Raw genomic sequence first — 22,806 nt, forward strand, 5'->3', positions numbered from 1 at the left:
TTTTAAAATTCTTTGTTATAAGGTTGATGATATTCCCAGCCATTTTGTCTCAGATGAGAATGCTGTACTAAACTATTAAGAACATCAAGAAAGGAAATAGAAAGTGGCCCTTCTGCAAAGCATCCCAACTCAAAATTCTTATAAATTTTCAAATTTAAAATTTTATTCCTTCAGGAAGTGAAAATGTTCTAAGGTCTAATATTATAGTTAATAATAATTAATATGATTATGAGTCATTATTTATTGAGAATTGACTATATGCCAGGCTCCATGCTAAGTATTTTTCATACAATATCTCATTTCATTCTCAGAAAATCACTATAAATGAAGTGCTATTACGTTTCTTATTTTAGAGATGGAGAAACTGAGACAATTTGGTTAACTTGCCCAAAGCCCAAATGAAAGATTGTATTGTTTACTAAGCTGTCTAAACAATGTCTGTTATCTTCAACTTTGCATTTATAAGCTCTATATTTTTAGTGAATTGTTGCTTTCAAATAAATTAAAACAGCAAGAACTAGATAAGAATAAAAACAGCAAGAGCTGAGTCAAATAAACCAGCATGCATCCCCAAGGAAATCAAGTTTAGAAATGATTACTTACCCTTACAAAATTATAGTATCACTAAAATTAGATTATATTATGATTAAAAGTAAACCTAGACATTTGGATGGTGTAAGGTAAGACAAATATATAATAGTATAATTCATTATTAACACCATGCTTTTTTATAATGTTCGAATTGAAAGTATGGAATGATAATGCTATGACACATAAGCTGATTTAGTTAAAAATCTAGTAGCGGATTCCAGAAGAAACAAGAGTGCAACATGAACGTGTGGAAGCAACAGAAAATAAGTATGCGACCATGAAGTGAATGTTTAATCTCAGAGATCAGAGGCTTAAAGAACAAGATAGATTAAAACCTAAAATGAAAAAAGAAAAGAAAAGATTCCAGTGCACTCAAAGAAAGAGAAGTCCCCCACACCCTTCTTGCTTGTTCTTTCAATATAACACACAGCTGGGCCCACCTTACCACATCCTGGTGTATACCAACTTCATCTACTTTTTCATTAAAGCAAAACTGGACTTAGTGCAGACAATAATGGACTGTCTGTATGCCAAGTGTATCCTTTGTATAACTGACTGCGTAATGGCTAAAATTGAGAAATTGGGGCAGAAGTATCGAGTAGCTCTAAGGATTGCCAAGGATCCAAGATATGAACAATTACTACACACACACAAAAGAATCTATGCAGATGACTGCTTAGTACAAAGAGTAAAGCAGCACAAGAGTTACATTGTGGCCATGATTGACTGGGCAGGACTTTAAATGAAGAATGGAGAAGATCCTTGGAATTCCCGTCATGTACAATTTTAACCATAGGTAGAACACTGAGCGGATGCCAGATGATTGTGGAGTCCCTCAGTTCTAATTCTTAACAGACAAAGTTCCTCTGCTTTCCTTCAGCCAACTTTTTCTATTGCCAGTTTATTAAACATACTACAGCATGAATTATTATTCCACATACCCATTTGCTATGTTATGAGCCTCAACTCATAAGGTTAAACACGCTCATTTTTGATGTTGTTTTGAAAATAATATTGTTGTATCATTTTAAAATTTGTTGTCTCTTTTTATAAATCAGATAACTGCTCTCTCACACACACAAATCTAGTAGCCTATTTGTGGCTATAACTTTTTGCCAGACTAGAAAGAACTGTAGCTCCCTACTGAATTTATGATAAGTTTCTTTATTATTGCTTGCTTGAATAGTAAGAATCATTGTGCTGTTATTAATTTACAAGAAATGACTAAAATTTAACACTGAAAAAAAACTCTGAGAATTTATCAAATTCATTTTGTGTCTCACAAATGAGTTCTATTTCTTACAATGTTCCCATTGTTCCTTGCAAGTAGAGAATGAGTAGAGACAGGAAAGCTGTGCTCACTTCTATCTTGTAAAGGATCTACCTACGTTTTTTATTTGTATAGTTAAATGTTCAATCAATTTGTAGTTTATCCATATGTATGGAATGAAGAATGTATCCAATGTTATGAATTTTCTATATGGGACAAGTTATCCAAAAACCACTTACTGAAAAGTTCACTGATTTGAAATGCTGCCTTCATGGCATTTCCATATGCATTTTGGTCTTTTTCTGTATTCCCTAGATTTCTTTTTCTTTCTCTTTAGGTGCAATTGCCACATTGTTTTTAATTATATATGCTTTATTTTCTAGTAGGGCTAACTGTCATCTTCTCTAGCTTGTTCTTGTTTGCCTGCTTGCTTTCTTCCTTCCTTCCTTCATTCATTTATTTTTCTTTCTTTTTTTTTCCAGCTCATTTTTTAAAAGAATTTTTCTAAATTTGGAATGAACAGTTAGCTCCAGGAAGTGTATGAGGAGGCAAATAGTATGTTTAATGGGGTCACTCTACATTTATACTTTAGAAATAATTGACATATTTGTCCATTCACGATCTATCCAAGAGTAAGAGCGTGGCCTCTATTTTTCTCATGTAAGCATAATATTAGGTGGTTCTAGGTTCTTGAAATAGATTTTCAGCCAGTCTTAGTTTTCAGTGTTTGCTAGAGGCTTATTTCAGTATTTTCACAAGTGTTTAGCAGGAAGCTGGGAGAAACCATATCAGTTGTTTCTATCTTCTGGCTAGGAAATCTAGCTAGTATGATGAGGTATAGATTATTTATAGAATTTTTGAAACACTGATAGTACTTCATGTTTAGTATCTGAGAAATATGAAAGAGTGACATTCATTGTATTATTACTATTACTTTTGCTTTTGAAATCTGCTATGGCCTAGTTACGCCTGGCATTCAAATTTTATTCACTGTATTTTAAAACTGCTATTTTGATTGCTCTTTTGATTAAAGCTGTTAGAAATATTTATGCACTGATCTATTATTTGGAATGTAGAAATTATAAAATGCTTTAATGGCTATGAGATTTTCTGCCTTCTTAAAAGAAAAACCTTCTCAAGAGAGTAAAGTGAACATAATCCTCATTTTAGTAATGAAAGTATTTCATCCTGGAAGATTAATTTTTAATCACTTTACTTTTACTGCCTTACTGCTCCCCACAGCTTAATTTCTAATATTTAGTATGGCATTAGACAGCCCATGTTGGGTAATCAAAGAGATACTAAGAAACATACTAGCACACTAAGTCATGCTATTATTTTTGTTATAGTGGTTTATTTAAAATAAGAATACAAGTTTTTATTTTTAAAACATGAAGTCATGAAGAACATGACTTTTCATTAACCATTTTCACACATGAAATCTATGCACTTTTTACCGGAATACTTCATATTTTCAGCAACAATTTTTTTGAAAAATAATCTTTAAATTATGATTAAAAGATGGAACAGAATTGTTTATCTAGCAATTAGGAGAAGAATCAATTCACTGGTTCTTCAAAGATATTATGGGTTGAATTATGTCCCTCCGACCAATCCTACATTGAAGCTGTAGTCGCCAATATCTCAGAATCTGACTGTATTTGAAAACAGGGTTTTAAAGAGGTGGTTAAGTTAAAATAAGACTGTTAAGCTGAGGTCCTAATCCAATTTGACAGATGTCCTTATAAAAAGAGGAAATTTGGACACTGGCACACATTAGGGATGCACTCACAAAAGGAAAGAAGACCATGTAAGGATATTGTGAGAAGGCTGCCATCTACAAACCAAGGAGAGACACCTCAGAAGAAACCAAACCTCCCAACCCTTTGATCTTGAACCTCTAGCCTCCAGAACTGTGAAAATATTAATTTGTTTAAGCCACTCAGTCTGGTATTTTGTATTGCAACCCTAGCAAACTAACATAAAATTATATTTTCTTTCCTGATGTCTCAGAGGTGGAGGCATGGCATGCCATTAAATTGGCTGACAAAAATTATAGTTCCAGGCTCTCAAAACAGGACTGATAAACTTGACTTTGACTGACATCTGGTTGCTATGATCATGAAAAAGCATTCTTCTCCTCCAACCTGTACCTCATTGACTGAATGTGGGCACCTACTGAATAACAGGAAGGACAGTCCAGGGATTGATTTTCTTTGTGAAAAATTAAAGACTGTTGCTTCTTTATCCTGTTCATCTTTTATAGAGCTAGCTAATGTTTATGATTTAATAAAGAAGTTGTCCAAAGTAGACACTAAATCGAAGAGTTTAGTGTAGAAAAAGCAAGCACTAAATGGAAAGTCACATTGGCTCATATAGGTAATTGGGGAAAAAATGCAACTCCATGCTTCTTAGAAAAAAAATGTTCAGTTTGTAACAGAGAATGTTTTTAAAATAGGTGTTGGAGTTTTTCAGCATAAAAATGGTTGCTAAGGTAAATTTTGTACCATGAACTAAATATCTGTAAGATAAAGTTTTAGGTTTGCTTTTTTAAAATCTAATATATTAACAAAAAAAAAAGGTACTTAAAGAAAATATTGAATTTACTGTAAATATTTCATTGCTGCTCAAAATGAGGTAAAATCCACGATCAGAGCCTCCTGACCAGAGACACAGTGAAGGAGAGTTTTTGGTCATTGAAGGCCATTAAGCACATGCTACATAGAGCTTTACATGACTGTTTGAAATAGAATATCTTAATGCTTCTTCCAGCTCTAATATTCTATAACATTTTTCTTCATAAATAGAAAAGATAACTAAGATTTAAAAAATTAATGTTGGGGAATTCAATATTTTCTTGGAAAGTAGATAATTTTAATTTCAATTAAAATTACCCACAGAAAATTTTAAGATAAAGTCTACTACTACTACTACTACTACTACTACTACTACTACAACGACAACTAATACACCTTATTGACCAATTACCATGTGTTCTTTGTCCTCTGCACTGTACTTAATGTGTGTGTAAAATCTCTCTCTTTACCTACAGGAATACAGTGTGATAAAGTATAGAGCGTAAGCTTTAGAAGTTTAAATCTATGCTCTGTTACTCACTAATTCTGGGAAACTAGGCAAGTTATTTAAATGTTTAAGTGAGATTTTCCTCGTGTGAAAAGGGAAGTTAATATAATATACATATCAAAGTTATGCTATGGCAAAGGTACTATTCCAGTTCCATTCAGATCGTCCCATTTTGTACAATATGCATCAATTCTACACTATTTTATTCTTTCACTTATTCATTCAGAAAATACTATGTGCCATGCATTGCAATAAGCATTAGGGATAAAATAGCGAAGAAAATAAATCCCCAGCTTTCCTGGGTCATGTATTCCAGAATGTTTTTTTGGGGGGAGTGGTGAGAATGGAAGTCAAACAATAAATAAAATGTACCATATGTGTGGTGTTGAGTAAAATAATAAGGGTTAGAGTGATGTGGATATTACTATAGGGTGGTCTAGGAAGGCCTCTCTGATAAGATTCACTTGAGCAGAGCACCTAAAGAAGTTTGAGAAGTTTCGTAGACACCTCTGGGGGGAATACTGAGATAGCTGGTGGCTATATGAGTCTGGATTTAAGGAGAGGCCAAGGCTAGGACCATCAATTTAGAAGTTGTTGGAATCTTATGTGCGACAGAATGAAATCGCATTGAGTGTGGATAGAAATGAGAAGCCTGAGCCCTGGGCCTCTAGGGAGTCAGGGGGGGGGCAGGAAGAGAAGAGGAACATGCAAAAGAGAATGAGGAGGGTTTACTAGAGAGATAGAAAAAGAATCAATTGAGTCCTGGAGGCTGATTATTTCTAAAACCGTGAGGGATCAACTGTGTCAAATAGAGCTCATGAGTTGAGCAAGATGAGGACAGCATATGGATGATTAGATTTGGCAATGTTATGTTACTCATGAACTTAAAAAGAGCAGTATCTATAGACAGATGGAGAATAAAGCTGGAATTGCTTGGGTTCAAGAAATAATGGCATAAGAAGGGAAGACAGTAAGTATATAGATAACCTTTCAAGTTGTTTTGCTATACAGGGGGATCAGATAAATGGAATAGTAGCTGGCAGAGATAAGAGATAAAGAGAGGCATGTCTTTTAACATCAAGAGCTATTATAGCATGTGTATGTTGACAGAAATAATCCAATAAGAATTATAGAGAAGACAGAGGAGAGAATTCCTAGAGAGCTCCACATGGTTAAGCAGGTGAGGGATTCGATGAACAAGAAGAAGGATGCCCAAAGGAGCACAGAGAGCTTTTGTGATGTAATGAGAGGGAATGCAAGGTACATGGATGAAAATAAAATTAGGCTGATCGATATAATGGAAGAACCAGACAATAAGACTCTAATTTGACTCTATATTCTTAATGAAACAGGAAGGATGAATATCAGATGTGAGTTGGGAAATAAATGATGAATGTCAGTAGTAGTTATCAAGTTTCAGTTCACTGTAGGAAATTTTACTATAGAGAATTTTATTAAAGAAAAATCAGGTTCTATCAAAAGTTCATTACTCACTCACAATTTACCTCTCTATTATTCTTTGTATTTACCCATCTTGACATCCATCAACCATTCTATCTATTTTAAAGGCCTCATATTCTATAACTCCTAAGCAGATACTAGTCTTCTCTGTGTTAGAATATATACCTGTATTTGTGAAATTAAGAAAATTGCATAAAATGACTGAAAAGAGAAATTACCACTGTGCCTTGGGTTCCATTTTTTAAAGGCCAGACTTTATAAACTATTTTAATAAGTTCAATTTCTATTCTCTTTATAGAAATGTTCTAATTGTATAAGTAGGTCTAAATTTCAAGTTATATTTGTCCGAAAGACAGGCATCCAGGTATCTTTGAATAACAAGAGCTGTAGCTTTGTTTTTTCACAAGAAAATCAGTAGTTTCACTGACTAGCTAAGAAATCCACCTACTTTATGCTATAAATCATAATTTAAAATCTATGTAATTGGAACCTGAGCTCATTTGTGTGAAAAATTGGTCACAACACAATAGAAAAGAAAATTTTATAAAAAATGTGAAATCATGCTCAGCTGCTGATATAATTTAATAAACATTCATGATAATTATCTGGAGATCTGGGCATGCTTTATGTCAGGCAGCAGCACACATCATTAAATGTCACTAAACACTGAAGTCTTGAAAACATTTTCCAATTCATAAATAGCAACATTTAACTTCAAAAAAATCATTTTTGCAAATAGAATTTTTATTATTCATGTCAAACTACATGATATATGTTAACTAAAATCAACATGAAACATAGTAATTATCTCTTATTAGAGAAAAAAGTCTCTTTTCTAAATGCAATGCTAGAACTCTGCCTATTTAGCTCTGATTATTAGGAATCATATAAACACAAATGATACATATTTTATCTATTAAAAATAGGTATTACAGATATCAAATATAGTGTAAATCTTTATCTTTTTGACTATTCTCTCATATTATAGTATGATATAATCCCTATCCAATACAAAGATATTTGAGATAATTATAAACATGCAGTTATAAGAAATGAAAGCAAGATCCCATGTCTCTCATCTTCCAAGTTATTACAATACACAACTCAGAATATTTATATTGATACAGTCAAAATATAGAAAGTTTCATCCCAACAAGCATCCCTCTGGTTGACCCTTTATAGACACCCCTAGCTCCTTCACTACGTCATCTCTGAGTCATTACAACTGCTAATCTGTTCTCCATTTCTATAATTTTGTCACATGAAGAATGTTAGATGAATGGAATCATACAGTAAATAACTTTTGCAGTTAGCTTTTTCACTTACATAATTTCCTGGATATTCAATCAAGTTGTGCTCATTAAAAAGGTATTCAGTAAAATAGTAGGATACAAAATTAACATTCAGAAATTGGTTGAATTTTCATACACCAATAACAAACTAACAGAAAAAATTTAAGAAAAGAATTAAATTTACAATTGCATGAAAAAGAACAAAATACCTAGGAATAAATTTAACCAAGAAGGTAAAAGACCTATAAGATACTGAAGAAAGAAATTTGAGAAGATACAAATAAATGTAAGGCTATACCATGGTCAAGGATAGGAAGAATTAACATCGTTAAAATGTCCATACTATCCAAAGCAATCTATAGATCCGATGCAATCTCTAATAACATACCAATGACATTTTTCACAGAACTAGAACAAATAATTCTAAAATTTATGTGGAACTACAAAAGATCCTGAATACACAAAGAAATCTTGAAAAAGAAGAACAAAGCTGGAGGTATCATGCTACCTAATATCACACAATACTACAAGCCTATAGTAATCAAAACAACATGGTACTGGCATAAAAACAGATACACAGATCAATGAAACAGAATAGAGAGCCCAGAAATAAACCCACCTCTATATGGTCATTTAATCTATATAACAAAGGAGGCAAGAATATACAATGGGGTAAAGACAATCTCTTTAATAAATGGTGTTGGGAAAACCGGACAGACACATGAAAAAAAATAAATTAGACTACTTTCTTACACCATATATAAGAATAAACTCAAAATGGATTAAAAACTCAAATGTAAGACCCAAAACCATGAAACTAGAAGAAAACAGGCAGTAAACTCTTTGACATTCCTCTTAGTAATATTTTTTGGGGTATGTCTCCTCAGGCAAGGGAAATCAAAGAAAAAAATAAATGGGACTGGATCAAACTAAAAAGTTTTTTCATAGCAAAGGAAACCATCAACAAAACAAAAAGGCAACCTACTGAACAGGATATGATATTTGCCAATGATACATCTGATAAAGGGTTAATATCCAAAATATATAAGGAATTCATGCAACTGAACACCAAAAACAACCCCCCAAACGATCCAATTAAAAAATGGGCAGAGGATCTAAATTGATATTTCTCCAAAGAGGACATACAGATGGCCAACAGACATATGAAAAGATGCTCAACATCACTAATAATCAGAGAAATGCAAATTAAAGCCACAATGAGATATCACTTCATATCCATGAGAATGGCTATCATCAATAAATCAACAAAGTGTTGGTGAGGATGTAGAGAAAAGAGAAAGTTTGTGCACTATTGGTGGGATTATAAACTGGTGCAGCCATTATGGAAACCAGTATGGAGGTTCCTCAAAAAATTAAGCATAGAACTACCATATGACACAGCAATTCCACTTCTGGATATTTATCCAAAGAAATTCAAAACACAAAATCAGAAAGATGTATGTACCCCTATGCTCAAAGCAGCATTATTTATAATAGCCAAAATATGGAAGCAACTTAAGTGTCCACCAATAGACTAATGGATAAGGAGAATGTGGGATATGTATATAATGGAATATTACTCAGCCATAAAAAATAATTACATTTTGTCATTTGTTACAACATGGATGGACATAGAGGGTACCATGTTAAGTGAATTATAAAAACCAAAATAAACAAAGAAAACAAAAACAAACTCATATATATACAGAGAACAAATTGATGGTCACCAGATTGGTGGGGTGGGGTGGGAGTTAGAGGGGTAGGTGAAAAAGGTGAAAGGGATTAAAAGTACAAATTGGTAGTTATAAAAATAGTCATAGAGTGTAAAGTACAGCATAAGGAATATTGTCAATAATATTGTAATAACTATGTATGGTATCAGATGAGTACTAGACTTGATGGAGTGATCACTTTGTAAGGTAGATAAATTTATAATCACTATGTTGCACACCTGAAACTAATATAATATTGTATGTCAAATGTAATTGAAAAATAAATTTTAAAAAAGTTGTGCTTATTAATGCTTCATTCATTTCTATTGCTGAGTAGTACTTCATGGTATGGTTGTACCAGTTTGTTTAACCATTCATCCATTGAAGTGCATCTGAGTTGTTTCCAGATTTTCCCCATTATGAATAAACTCGCTATAAACATTCATACACGTTTTTTTGTGTAGACATACTTTTTATTTTTTCTGGGATAAATTCCTGTAAGTGCAATTGTTGGATGTTAGGGTAGTTGAATGCTCAGTTTTGTAAGAAATCATCAAACAGTTTTCCAGAATGGCTGTACCCTTACATTCCCACAAGCAAGGTATGAGTGGTCCAGTTTCTCTATATCCTTGACAATATTTGATGTTAGTATTTTTTAATTTTAGCCATTCTGATAGGTTTGCAGTGAAATCTCACTGCAGTTTTGTTTTGCATTTCCTAAAGATGAATGATGTTGAACACCTTTTCATGTGCTTAATAACTATAAGTATATTCTCTTTGGTGAAATGTCTGTTCATCATATTCTTTACCCATTTTCTGATTTAATTGCATTTTTATTAGTGAATTTTCAGTATTTTTATATATTCTAGATAGTAACCCTCTGTCACATACATGGTTTATAAATATTTTTTCCCAGTTTATAGCTTTCCATTTCCTCATCTTCTCATGGACTTTTACAGAACAAAATATTTTAGTTTGATGATGTCCAATTTATTAAGTTCCCCTCATGGAATTTGCTATTGGTGAAATCTAAGAACTATTTGCTTAGCATTATGTCAATTTTTGTATGTTGTGTGAGCATCTTTGTAAAAATTGCATTCAACCTATAGATCGATTTGGATAAAACTGACATCTTTACCATATTGATCCTTCCAATTCATGAATATAGTGTATCTGTTCCTTTGTTGTTTGATTTTGTCATTTTCAGCATACAAGTCCTTTACATATTATGCTAGATTTACTTCTCAATATTTCTTTCACTTGGAGAGATTGTGGATGGTATTATGTTTTTAGTTTCCACATTTTCATTGCTAGTATATATAAATATGATTGATTTGTATGTTGTTTACTGTGGCCTTGCAGAACTCACTTAATACTTAATAAATTTTTTTTTTGTAGTTTCTTTGGGATTTTCTGGTACCTCATGTGATATGAAAGTAGAAACAGTTTACTTTTTCCGTTTCATGCTATTTGCCTTTTGTTTTCTTTGCTTGCCTTCCAATAATGCGTTAAATAAGTGGTGAGAGTGGCATACTTGTGTTGCTGCCTATTTTAGAGAGAAAGTATTCAATGTTTCATAATTAAATGTGTCATTAGCTGTAGTTTGATCATGAAGCTCTTTATCAGGTTGAAGAGGTTCCCTTTTATTTCTAGGTTGTAAAGAGTTTTACAAGAAATAAATATTGTGTTTATTCCAATGTTTTTTCTATATTGATTGACATGTAATTTTTTTTCTTTAGTCTTTTTAACAGTATGGATTACATTAATGGAATTTCAAATATTGAACATGTCTTTGCTTCTGAAATAAGCACCATTTGGTCGTGGGTATATATTTTGTTATATATTGATAGATTCAATTTACTGATATTTTGTTGAAGATTTTTGCATCTAATTTCATGAACGAGATTAGTCTTTAATTTTCTTTCATTGTGGTTTTTTTGTTTGTTTGTTTTTTGTATCAGGGTAATGCTGGCCTCATAGAATAAGTTGAAAAGTGTTCTTTCTTTTTTCTTTTTTTTTTTGGAAAAATTTGAGGATTGGTGTTAATTCTTTTTTTAAATGTCTGGTCAAATTTGCCAGTGAGACCATCTGGGCCTGAAGATATCTTTTTGGAAGCTTCTTAATTATGAATTAAATTTCTTTAACAGTTATAGGACTATTTATATATTCATTATCTCACTCATCTTTGGTGAATTTTGGTAGTTTGGAATTTCCTAGAAGTGGATGAATTTTTCCTAAGTTGTTGAATTTACGTGTTTAGATTTGTTTGTAATACTATCTTATTTTTCTAATACCTTAGGTTATATGTAGTGATATTGCCATGGGTTAGTCGAACATATTTTAGGTTTCTAACTGATTTATAGTGTTTTTGAGTATATCATTTCATATAATTCTCTTAGTTGTTTTAAATGGTAATTCTATATATATATATATATATATATATATATATATATATATATATATATATGCAATTTATTGCTACCCAAAGGTGTCAATGTTTAACTACTTTGAATGAAATGTATATATTTATGTTTTAAAGTATACCTCGGATTTGTTTTAATCAGGTATGATAATACATTCAGACTCAGAAATGACTGTCATGAAAGAAGTTTTTATATTCATATAGCTCTAGAAACAGGAGGCATAGCATGTCATGTAGGAACACATGGAAAAGCACTAGAGTTGGTCATGGGGTGGAAGAATGGGCAAGAGCCTTTATTATGGTTTTCATGGGATAGAATGAGTAAAGTAGGGTAAGTAGGCTAAGCAGGTTTAGGATTGGCTAGTTTGAAAAATTTCAGTGGACTTTAGGGGATAGGGGTTCTTGACTCTAGGGTGATAAGGGTAGGAGAACATTTGCCTGGAATGTAAAAGCCTAATAGAAGACGTATAGGAGGTACGGGCTCTAGATTTGTTAATCTGAATCTGAAAGGTACTCTTACATATAAGTCATTTACTATCTCTAGGAATTAGCTAACCCTAGGAGAGGCATTTCCATCCTTGTCAGCAAGGCCCCAAATGCCAGAGCCTTAAAAATAAAGAAAATAATAAAGTTAATATACCTTATTTCCATTTAAGTCACTTTATCTATTCCACATTTTAATTATAATTATATATAACCTACATATATACTTATTTTAAGACTTTCCTCTCTCTATAAGTAAATCCAGATGTAGAAATATAGACTCCATATCAGACAGTGTTATATTTTTTGCTTTACTCAGCAAATATGATTTAAGGAACTCAAAAGAAGTAGGATAGCCTATTATTATATTATATTTATCTATTCTCATGTTCTTCACTTTCTAAAGTCCCAATCCTTCTTATGTTACCATTTCATGTTTAGAGAACACCCACATCCTTTAGACATTCTTTAAGAGCTGGTTTGCTTATACCAAATTCTTTCTATTCTTTCATCTGAGAATTTCTATATTTTTCCTTTATTCATGAGGATATATTATCAAGACACAGAATTTACAATCTACAGTTCTTTCCTTTCAGTAGTTGAGAAATATGTACCACTTCCTTTTGGCCTCCATGGTTTCAGATGAGAAAGCTTTTGTCATTTGAATTGGTGTTTCTCTGTAAGTAATGCACTGTTTCTCTCTGGCTGCTTTCAAGGTTTATTTGTCTTTAGTTTTCAGAAGTGTAATTATGATGTGTCTTGCCATGGATTTCTTTAGCTTTAAAATATTTCGAGTTTACTCAGCCTCTTGAATCTCAAGACGAATCTGAATCTCTTTGGAAACTTTTCAGATATTAAATCTTTGAATAAAGTTTCAGTCTCACACTCTCCTTTCCCTTTGGGTTTCTGACGATATGACTGTTATTTCTTTTATTATTTTCCTATGGGTCCCTGGAACTCATTCCTTTTCCCTACCTCTCTTTTTTATGTCTCTCTGTTGTTCAGATTGTGTAAATTATATTGCTTTCCTCACATTCATGATTCTATTCTCCATCACCTCCATTCTCTTCCTGACCTCATGCAGCGAGATATTTATTTAACTTACTATGTTATCAGTTCTATGATTTCCAGTTGGTTCTTTATTTAACTTACATTTTCTCTATTCTCTGTTTTTTATTTGTTTCATGAAAGTTCAAAATCATTTGTTGAAGCAGAATATGAGGCATCGATTTGTACTGTCTCATTGCAGAAGGGTTATGTGGGGAGTTTTGTTTCCTGATGGGCCCAAGAGAAGAGCCCCAAAGAAGAGACGGGAGGAAGCAGAGTACCAACCAGCTCCATCTCTCACCACTTCACTCTCCCTTATTGGTGCTAGGTGGGGTTAGAAGCTCAGTTCTCCACTGGTCCTGGTTCCCATGTGAATAGAAGGGAAGCAGAATGCCAACTCCTCTTCCTCACATTGCTTCATTCTAACTTGTTGATGCTTGATGGGGGTGTAGACTGTGGTCTCTACTAAATCCCACTGACTCTAGGGATTGGGTTACAATAGGAATGTCTATTGATTCTGCATTCTATCCTACTAGATCTTGCTAACACCCATAGTGGGAAAAAAGTAGATTGCTTACCAGCCCAACTTGCACCAGTTTTCTCAGTCTCACTCACAACAGGTAGTTAGAGGTGACTAGACCTTTCAGGCACCATCTTTTTAAGTTTCATTATTGCCAGGTGGAAAAGGGCACTCACTTTGTGACGACCCTGTTGACATTATTCTGGTGGGGTACTTGGAGTTGTACCTGCTTTTGTCAGGAAATAAATAGAAGATAAATTCCCCTCTCAGCCCCAACAGTATTCTGGTAGAGGAACTGGAGGACTGACTACTTCAGCTGGGAAAATGGTAGATTTCTTTGTTGCTTGGCCTCATCAACACCAGACGAGAAGGGAAGGAAATCAGAGTGTACTGCTTCTGAGACGTGAGCGTGGGTAGGGTAAGGTAGAAAATTAACTATCTGCTTGGCCCCCCTGAACCTATGAGGGTAAGGGACACTTGGTTTTTCCATTGATGTTTGGCTAGAGTAGGGTGGGAATGAATAGGACTATGCTATCTTGGCAACATCAGAAGTCCAATAAATAGGAGTATTTTAAAAATATCTTGTCAAATATGAATCGTTTCCAATATTTATACACAATTCAATATAGATCTTCTTTCTATTTATATGATTCTCTTAGTTCTATAATTTCTTTTGGAGTGACAGAAAAATGTCACTGAACATTAAAATGTAAAAGCCAAGGAATATAGATAGATAAATGAATTAGGATACTAATGCTACTATCAATAATAGTAACAGTGTATTTCAAAGTAGTGATGAGGATTTTTCTAATTGTAAGGAACCAGGGAACTGTGTCTTCTGAGAGAAGAGTCAGGTTTAAAGAAGGTACGTAAAACATTTAGATAAGTTGATTTAGGGAAGAGAGGGTATTTTCCTTATGACAGATCATGAGTTCCAGAGGGTGGTATGGTGAAGTATTAAAATTTGGAAAGGAATAAGAGTTGTGGTAAAAAAAAAAAAAAAAGTGAATGTACTCTGCCCTTGGGGATCGAATGCTGAGAATGAAGAATGACCAAGAAGAACAGGTGTGCATATGGTAACAAACATAAAGAGGGGAAAATGTATAATTACATAGTTCCATGTGGAAGATAGATGGTGGTGGTAAGATCTCATGCATCCACCAATTATTCAACATTCTCCAACTACCTAAACATATGCATATACTTCACTATATATGAGCTTAGCATTCTCAACACTCGGCCCTCACAAATATAACTCATGTCAAATGTGGAGTTTGCTAATGTACTCAGGAATTGAGTGCTTGTTTGTAAGATAAATGTCTCACCATTTATCTTTTTCCTGCTGTTTTCTCCCTGAGGGAAGTTTTGATAAAGATCACAGCACCATTTACATGTGATAGTAAGATGAATAGCACTCAATGATGGCTTCATCTGCTCCTATTAAGGGGTCAGTGATTCCATTAAATGCCCAGTTGCTATAGGAAAGGAAATCAGTTATAGCTACCAGAATTCAGGAAAAATAAAACTAGCAAAAGGTAATGAGTGGTTGTGCCTAGTCAAAAATAGGGAAATCTGAGAATGGATGCTTTCATAAAATACATTCGCTGTATCCCTTTTATGAGATAAGTGAAAAAAAAATGTACATCTAAGCCTTCTGTAAGATTTAATTTTGACTTCCCCACAGAGCTGGTGACAGGAGAGAATTTCAATTGTGTACTTATTTCCTACTCATGGAGACCATGACAACTTATAACCACTTGATCTTACTGTTAGACTTAAATACATGTAGGGATGTCAGCTAAAATAAGAAAAAAAAATTGATAATTTCAGTTCAGGTGTAATTGGATTTTTGACATATTAGATAGAGGGAGGTCTGATTACATTTGACATTTCCATACTGATTTTCATTCTAAATTCTTCTTAGCTAACACACTTTGTTATTTCTGGAATTTTTTGCTTTAAATTAAATAAATGTCTGAAGTGATAGGAGATTTTGCTTAACCTCATCGACTGAATGTAATACCCACCTTGGAATTGGACTCTGATATTTTTTCATATAAAAACTAATTGAGAAATTTAATATTTGTGTAGCTAAAACAGGAATTTAGTTTTATAGAATGCACCAATCAGGTTATAAGACATGGCTTAGAACATATTTTCACTTATCAGAGTCTAAGAATTAAAATAAAAATGTGACGTCTACAGAATTACATTGTTTCTCAGAAGTGACCCAAATGTGCTAAAGTTGTCATCACTTTTACTATCTTTCCAAACTTTCTTTATAGCGTCCATCTCTTAAGACTCTTGTAGAGAAGCTAATACATTCTATGTTCTTCTACATACCAGTGGTTTATGTGCCAGTGATCTTCAGTATTTTTGCCCTGATTTCTTCTATATCTTATGCATGTGGATAAATGCTCAATATTAAGTATGTTTTACTGTTTCCCCCAGACAGGCACTTGATACTTTGTCTCAACATAATAAAAACATTATCAGACTAATAAAACTTGAAAGAGTATATTCCATTTTACAAAACAAAATTTCGCTAACACATTTTGTTTGATTCCAAAACTAGTGGAAAAGTATATTGTTTGCCTTAGATTTTAGTATCTGAGCAATTTCATTCTAAATTTTTCTTGCTTATGTCTTTTCTAGCACATAAGAAAAAATGTTCCATTTTTTAAGAGAAAATATTTTAAACTAAGCATAGAAATTAGAATAACTGTCCCCAAAGCAAGTAAACTATATAGATCTGTTTTTATTAATGTCATTAACCTAATCATAGAATGACAATCTTTGAGTTGGAATTTAATGTTCCTCACATGTAACTTTCCAGAGAATCTAGAAACATTTTAAGAAGTCTGTCAGAGATGGCCCCTCAGCAACCATTTGGATGCGTCATCTAATGAGGAGCTCCTATTTCTTAAGGCACTCAGTTTCCTCATAAAACAAAATTAGAGAGTTCTTCCTTGTTTTAGTCCCTAGTTCTACTGCCTAAAGCTACCAGTCTCTGGATAAAGTTTTTCAAGCAGCAGTACAGAAAATTAAACTCTGTGTTTCACACTTATAGAAGACCCTTTTCCATGCTCAATATAATTTATTCTCTCAAACACTAGACCCAGTTCTATATATTCATCAATACCTTGCTAGTTATCTAGACTCCCAAGGATTTAAAATCCTGACTGTCTTGTCTTGCTAGGTCCTTCAATAGTTGATCCCAAACCAGTAAGGTCATCTATGTGTTATATTTCAACTGTGATAAATATTTCCTGGATCTTCAAACACTCTCCTTGAATTTCTACCTCCATGGACTACTTGTCCATTGGGACATCACCAGTTCTACCTAAATTATAACATGTTGATTCTTGCCTTCTCCTTAATGTATGATTTTCCAAATTTTTCTATTTCACTCTTTCCTAACAATTGACTATGCCCAGTTTCTGCAGCACCAGTCTAAATTCAATCAATAGATCTAGTTGGAAGTTTTGGTTACAAGTTATCTAGCCATTTATCCAGTAGATACCAGCCATTTCCTGAGATATGACAAAAGATCCTTCATCATTTGATATCCATGCAAAGAAGCACTCTATTTCCGGTATCTTAATATGTATCATGTTNTTGTGATACATAAATATGCCAAATATTCTATGGTTTTATATTAGGTATAGATGGCATAAACTCTGATAAGATTGTATTGGGACTTTATTATGGCCATTTCTGCAGCCTAATTCATTCATTCATGTTGTCCCTTAAGAACTTTTCTAGTTACCCTATTCATAATCGTACCTCTAACACCTAGACTTTGCTTACCCACCTCTCTTGAGCACTTTCTCTTCTCATCCTATTTGATTATTGTCTGTCTCTTTACATTAGCATGTAAATCCCAGAAAGGCAGAAATTTTGTCTGTTTAGCAACCTGTTGTACCTGCAGAACTTAGAACAAGATCTTAGCATACAGTAATTCTCAAAAAATATGAGTACATGAATGAATTCAGCAAGGAACTTTTCTAGTTGCTAGGGATACTGTAAGAAATGAGACAGGAAACATCTCTTGTGTCATTGATCTCCACTTCTAGTGGGGAAAAAAAGATAAGGAACAAATAGATAACTCTATAATAGGTTTTAAGTTAATTATTAAGGAAAGAGAATTTGTGAAGGTTGTTTTCCAGAAAACTTTTCTAAAGAAGTGACCTTTACTGAAGGCTTAAAGGATTTAGAGGAATTTTAAAGAAAAAGTTGGGATAAGAGTGTTCCAAGTAGAAGGTTGAGAGATTTTCAAGGCTTAAATAGGAATTGGCTCTGGATGTTGATGCAGCAGCTCAGTGAAGGGTGGGAGAGATTGGAGAAGATGAGGTCAGAAAGAAAAGCATGGACTAGATCATATGGGGCCTTTCTAATCTCACCTCCTAAAGTTGAATTGGAAAACACAGGGAAGATTTAAGCAGCACAGCGATATAGCCCACTTTAGGTTTTATGAAAGATCCTCTGTCTACTGTGTGGATATTAGCATGGAGGGTGCAAGACTGAAATAAAGGAAGCTATTGTAGTAGTCCAGGAGGTGTAGACTAGGGTAAAAATGGTGGAGGTGGTAAAAAGCAGTCAGAATGAGATATATATTTTATGGCTTTGCTATCAGTATTTACTGATGGGCTGAAAATTTGCAATGAGAAAAAAAATGAATCAAGTATGACTCCTAGTTTTTCAGCAAGATAAACTAGATAAATGATAGGGTTATCAACTAAGATGGAGAAATCTTTGAGGAACAAATTAGCACAACTGTGAGGGGACGAGTATAGCAAGAGTAATATTTAGTAAGAGATACCATTAGATATCCATGTGGGGAAGAAAATACGCAGTTGAAACTCAGGAAAAGTTTAGAGTTAGAGATATAAATTAAGAGGTCATGGTGTGTTGATAGTATCCACAAGCCAGAAAAAAATGACCAGGAAGATAATATAACTGGAGATTAGGCAAGACTGAACCCTAAATCAAGCCAACATCTAGAGTTCTAATAGCAGATAAGAGACAGAAAAGAAGACTTGGAAGGACTGAATAATGACATCAAAAGAAAACTAAAAGCTGGGTAAATATAATAGTTCGAGGAGAGGAAAAGTCAACTATTTAAATGCTACTGAGAAATAAAGTAAAGACAGAGCATCGACCTATAGATATTGCAACATGAAAGTCATGATTTCCTTGAAAAAGCGATTTCAGAGATAATGAGTACAAACAACTTTTTCTAGGAATTTTGTTTCAAATAAGGAGAAAAACGGGTTGGTAGCTGCAGGGGCCATCAGATCAAAGTGTTTGTTTATATATACTGATAATATAACATGGTGGTACATATATTGTGGGAATCATCCAATCAATGGAAACACTGTAGATAGAGGTGAAATGAGGGATAATTGAAAGGCAAGGTTGTTAAATAAATTAGAAGAGGTGAGATCAGGGGCTCAAGTGGAAGGGCTGGCTTAAGTATAAACAATTTGGCCCTAGTAATGAAAGTAAAGTCAGAGGTTTCGTTTTGTTTTGCTCTTTTCTTTGCCTTGCAGCCATATTCAGCTATGTGTGTTCAAGCACAGAAAGGGCAGAGAGTTGGTGTATGTCTGGTATAGTAAATTGGATCATTTTTCCTGATACTTCATTCCTCTGTATAATTATAAAATTATGGCTATGCTTTTATTGTGATTTGACTTTGATGTTTCTGATGTTAAGGTAGGCAGAGTACATTTCTCATCTCCACTGATACTAAGCATGACTTAAGTTGACAATAGAATGTGGGTAGAGGTGATAGTATGCAAGTTGAGATCTTAAGAATTATGTTATAATTCTACTTGCCCTCTTGTGCTTCTTCCATCTATGAGGAGAAAAACGTCAAACACGTTCTAGGTACTTCTCAGAACAAGGAAACATACAGAGTGGTCCCGAAGCTGATGTTCAGTCTAAAGAAGATTTGCCCAACTAATCAGCAGTTCCATGTGCAAGACAAATAAATGTTTCTGGTTACAAGACATTGGGATTATGGGGTTGTTTGTTATACAGTATTAAGACAGCAATCACTGACTAATTCACTATGCTTGTGGTTTTACTTAGTGAATAGAAGGAGGAAGATGAACATGGTTGCTGAAATCATAAAGAGGTGACTATAATGATAGGGTGTAATGACCATTTATCAGAAGTATTGGCTATTAAGTGTTTGATATACTAAAAGGCACATGACTGTATCAGAGGGATCATATAATGGAATTTGTCTAGTGCCTTGTAGAAAATGAAAAACATAATTATTATATATTTTCTAAGATCTAAGAGTTTAGCAAAATAAAATTAGGTTAATGTGTTAGAACTTGCTTTTAAACTATCCATGTGATTATTACTATTCATATTTGCTTTTATTATAAGCATTCTACATGATTTTAATTATATATCAATAATTTTTTTAGGAATTAACATAAACTGCCTAACTTTGGAATCCTCCTTGTTCTACTTTTTGTACAGTAGCAATGAAAACTCAATTTATCATCACAACACCATCCCACATTTACCCACAAAGACTCACGTACCCTTATAGATATTATAAAACATGCCATGGATTTTTAATAATGAAATTAAAAAATAGTTGGTGTTTGGAATAATTCCAGAGAGATATTTTCCAATAAACTTTTTAAAAACATTCTTTTTGGAAATGTATAATCGTCAAAACAAAGAAGTAACATTGGTAAAAGATGATTAACTAACCTTTAGATTTTTTTCAGATATCATTAATTATTCTACTAATGTTATTTTATATCAGAGGATTTAATCTAAGATTTTGCATTGTATTCAAATGCCATTTCCCTGAGTCTCCTTCAGTCTTTCCTTGTCTTTTATGACTTTGACACAGAGTATTGTTAATTTATTTTATAGAATTTCCCTCAATTTGAATTTATCTGATGTTTTCTCATGATAAGACTGAGGATATACATTTTAGAGAATAATACCAGAGAGTTAATTTCTCCTTCTCAGTGTCCAGTTATCAGGGAATACATGATATTGATATATTTTATTACATATTGGTCATGTTAATCTTCGTTATTTGGTTAAGGTTGTATCTGCCCAGTTCTCCAATGTAAAGTTAGTATTTTTCCTTTATATTTAATAAATATTTTGTGGAAATACTTTGAGGTGATGCAAACATTTAGTTTCTCTTTGAACTTTCACCATCTAATTTGATCATCCATCAGTGGACGTGGCTTGTATCAATTATGTATTTAGTATTTCTTCACACCCCAAACCATTCAGTTGACTATATTTGTGTTTTCTCTTATTTATTTGACCTTTATGACTATCTTTAGTCAATACAAATTGTCTATATGTCTATGTTTAGCCAATATAAATCAAAGTAGTTTTTAGATGTATCTTAAAATCTAGTAGTGTAAGTCTTCCAATTTTGTTTTCCTTCTCAATTTGGGGGGACATTCTTTTCATAGACATTTAGAATCAGCTTATCAATATATAAAAAGTCTGATGAAAAATAGATTGGCCATGCATTGGCTCTATATATCAAATTAGAGAGTGCTGCCATATGAAGAATATTACGTCTTCGATCAATGAACATGATATATCTCCCTTTTATTTAAGTTTATTGGAGTTCTTTCATCAGTGCTCTCTACTATTTAGTATACATATCCTGAATGTTCTTTGTTTGATTTTTACCTAAAATTGCAGGGGATTTTGTTATCGTAAATTACATTTTCAATGTCAAACTCTCATTGTCCGTTGCTAGCTAGCATATAGAAATGAAATTGGTTCAAGGCTTGAAGAAGTCTTTAATTCTATATTTTAAGAAGTATTTTTGTGCCAAGTATAGAATTATGAACTGAGTATATTTTTTTCCTTAATCACTAAAGATGTTACTCCATTATGATCTCACTTCTATGGTTTATGAAGAGAAGTCTTTATTCTTGTATGTAATTTATCTCTTTTTTAATCTGGCTACCGTCAAGATTTTCTTTCTGCTCCTTGTTTTTAACAATTAAAATATGATTTGCCTAGATTTTTTCTTTTTAAATACTAAGCATATTATCTTTTTAAATATTTCTTCTTTTCATCTGTGGTATTCTTACTACCTCTCTGCCTTCTGGAATTGCAATTATATGTATATTAAACTGTTTGATATTGTTCTACAACTCTTCAATGTTCACCTTTTTTCTGTCTTATTTTCTCTCTGTCTTTAAATTAATGTAATTTCTACTGATGTACTTGAAGATCACAAAATCTTTCCTTGGCTGTGTCAAATCTACCAATGAGTCCATAAAAGGCAATATTTATACCTTTTTCTGTGTTTTCATTTCTAGCATTTTTATGTGGTTCTTTATAATTTCCATCTCATTGCTGAAATTAATGTAATCTGTCACCTTGTCCCTCTTTCCAGTGGAAGTTTAAACATATTAGTCAGAGTAATTTAAACCCTTCATCGGATAGTTTGAACATCTGTGTCATGTCACAGTTTGGTTCCAATAACCTATTTTTCTCTTGAGAGTATATTATTTTCCTCATGTCATTTATATGTCTCATCAATTTTTAGTTGAGAGTGACACAATTTTGTTTAGTGTAGGGACTAATTTGCCAAGGGTTTTTCTTAACATCTGTTCCACCTTCAGCTTTAGATCTTCCCTTTGCACTGCATCTCCTATTGGGTCTGCCTCTTGCAACCTGTTCAGTGTTACTTGTGACTTAATGCTTGCTAATTTGCAGTGGAATTGGCAAGGGCGGTATACTTTGTTGTTCTGATTAAGCCTGATTCTTATGCACCATGTCTGGTGGTCTTTGGGATTTGGTCTTCTCAGTTTTATTGCCCCTTCATTTCCTGTAGTTCTGTGTCTTACTTGTATTCCTGCTCTTCCCCAGGATTAGAAGTTTTTTTCCTCTGGTCTTTTTCCAGCTGA

General features: G+C 33.1%; 1 protein-coding gene and 1 pseudogene across 1 annotated transcript in view; one reads left to right on the forward strand and one right to left on the reverse strand.

The window, feature by feature from the left end:
* The window catches only part of CFAP47 (cilia and flagella associated protein 47), a gene marked incomplete at its 3' end in the record, with an annotated part of 348,750 nt that overhangs the window by 21,465 nt on the left and 304,479 nt on the right, over positions 1 to 22,806 (reverse strand). The gene's annotated exons all lie outside the window — the stretch shown is intronic.
* On the forward strand, positions 863 to 1,436 carry LOC120596774 (rRNA-processing protein FCF1 homolog; annotated as a pseudogene).

The sequence above is a fragment of the Pteropus medius genome, unplaced genomic scaffold, assembly GCF_902729225.1.
Source record: "Pteropus medius unplaced genomic scaffold, Ma_sr-lr_union100, whole genome shotgun sequence".
Taxonomy (NCBI): Eukaryota; Metazoa; Chordata; class Mammalia; order Chiroptera; family Pteropodidae; genus Pteropus; species Pteropus medius.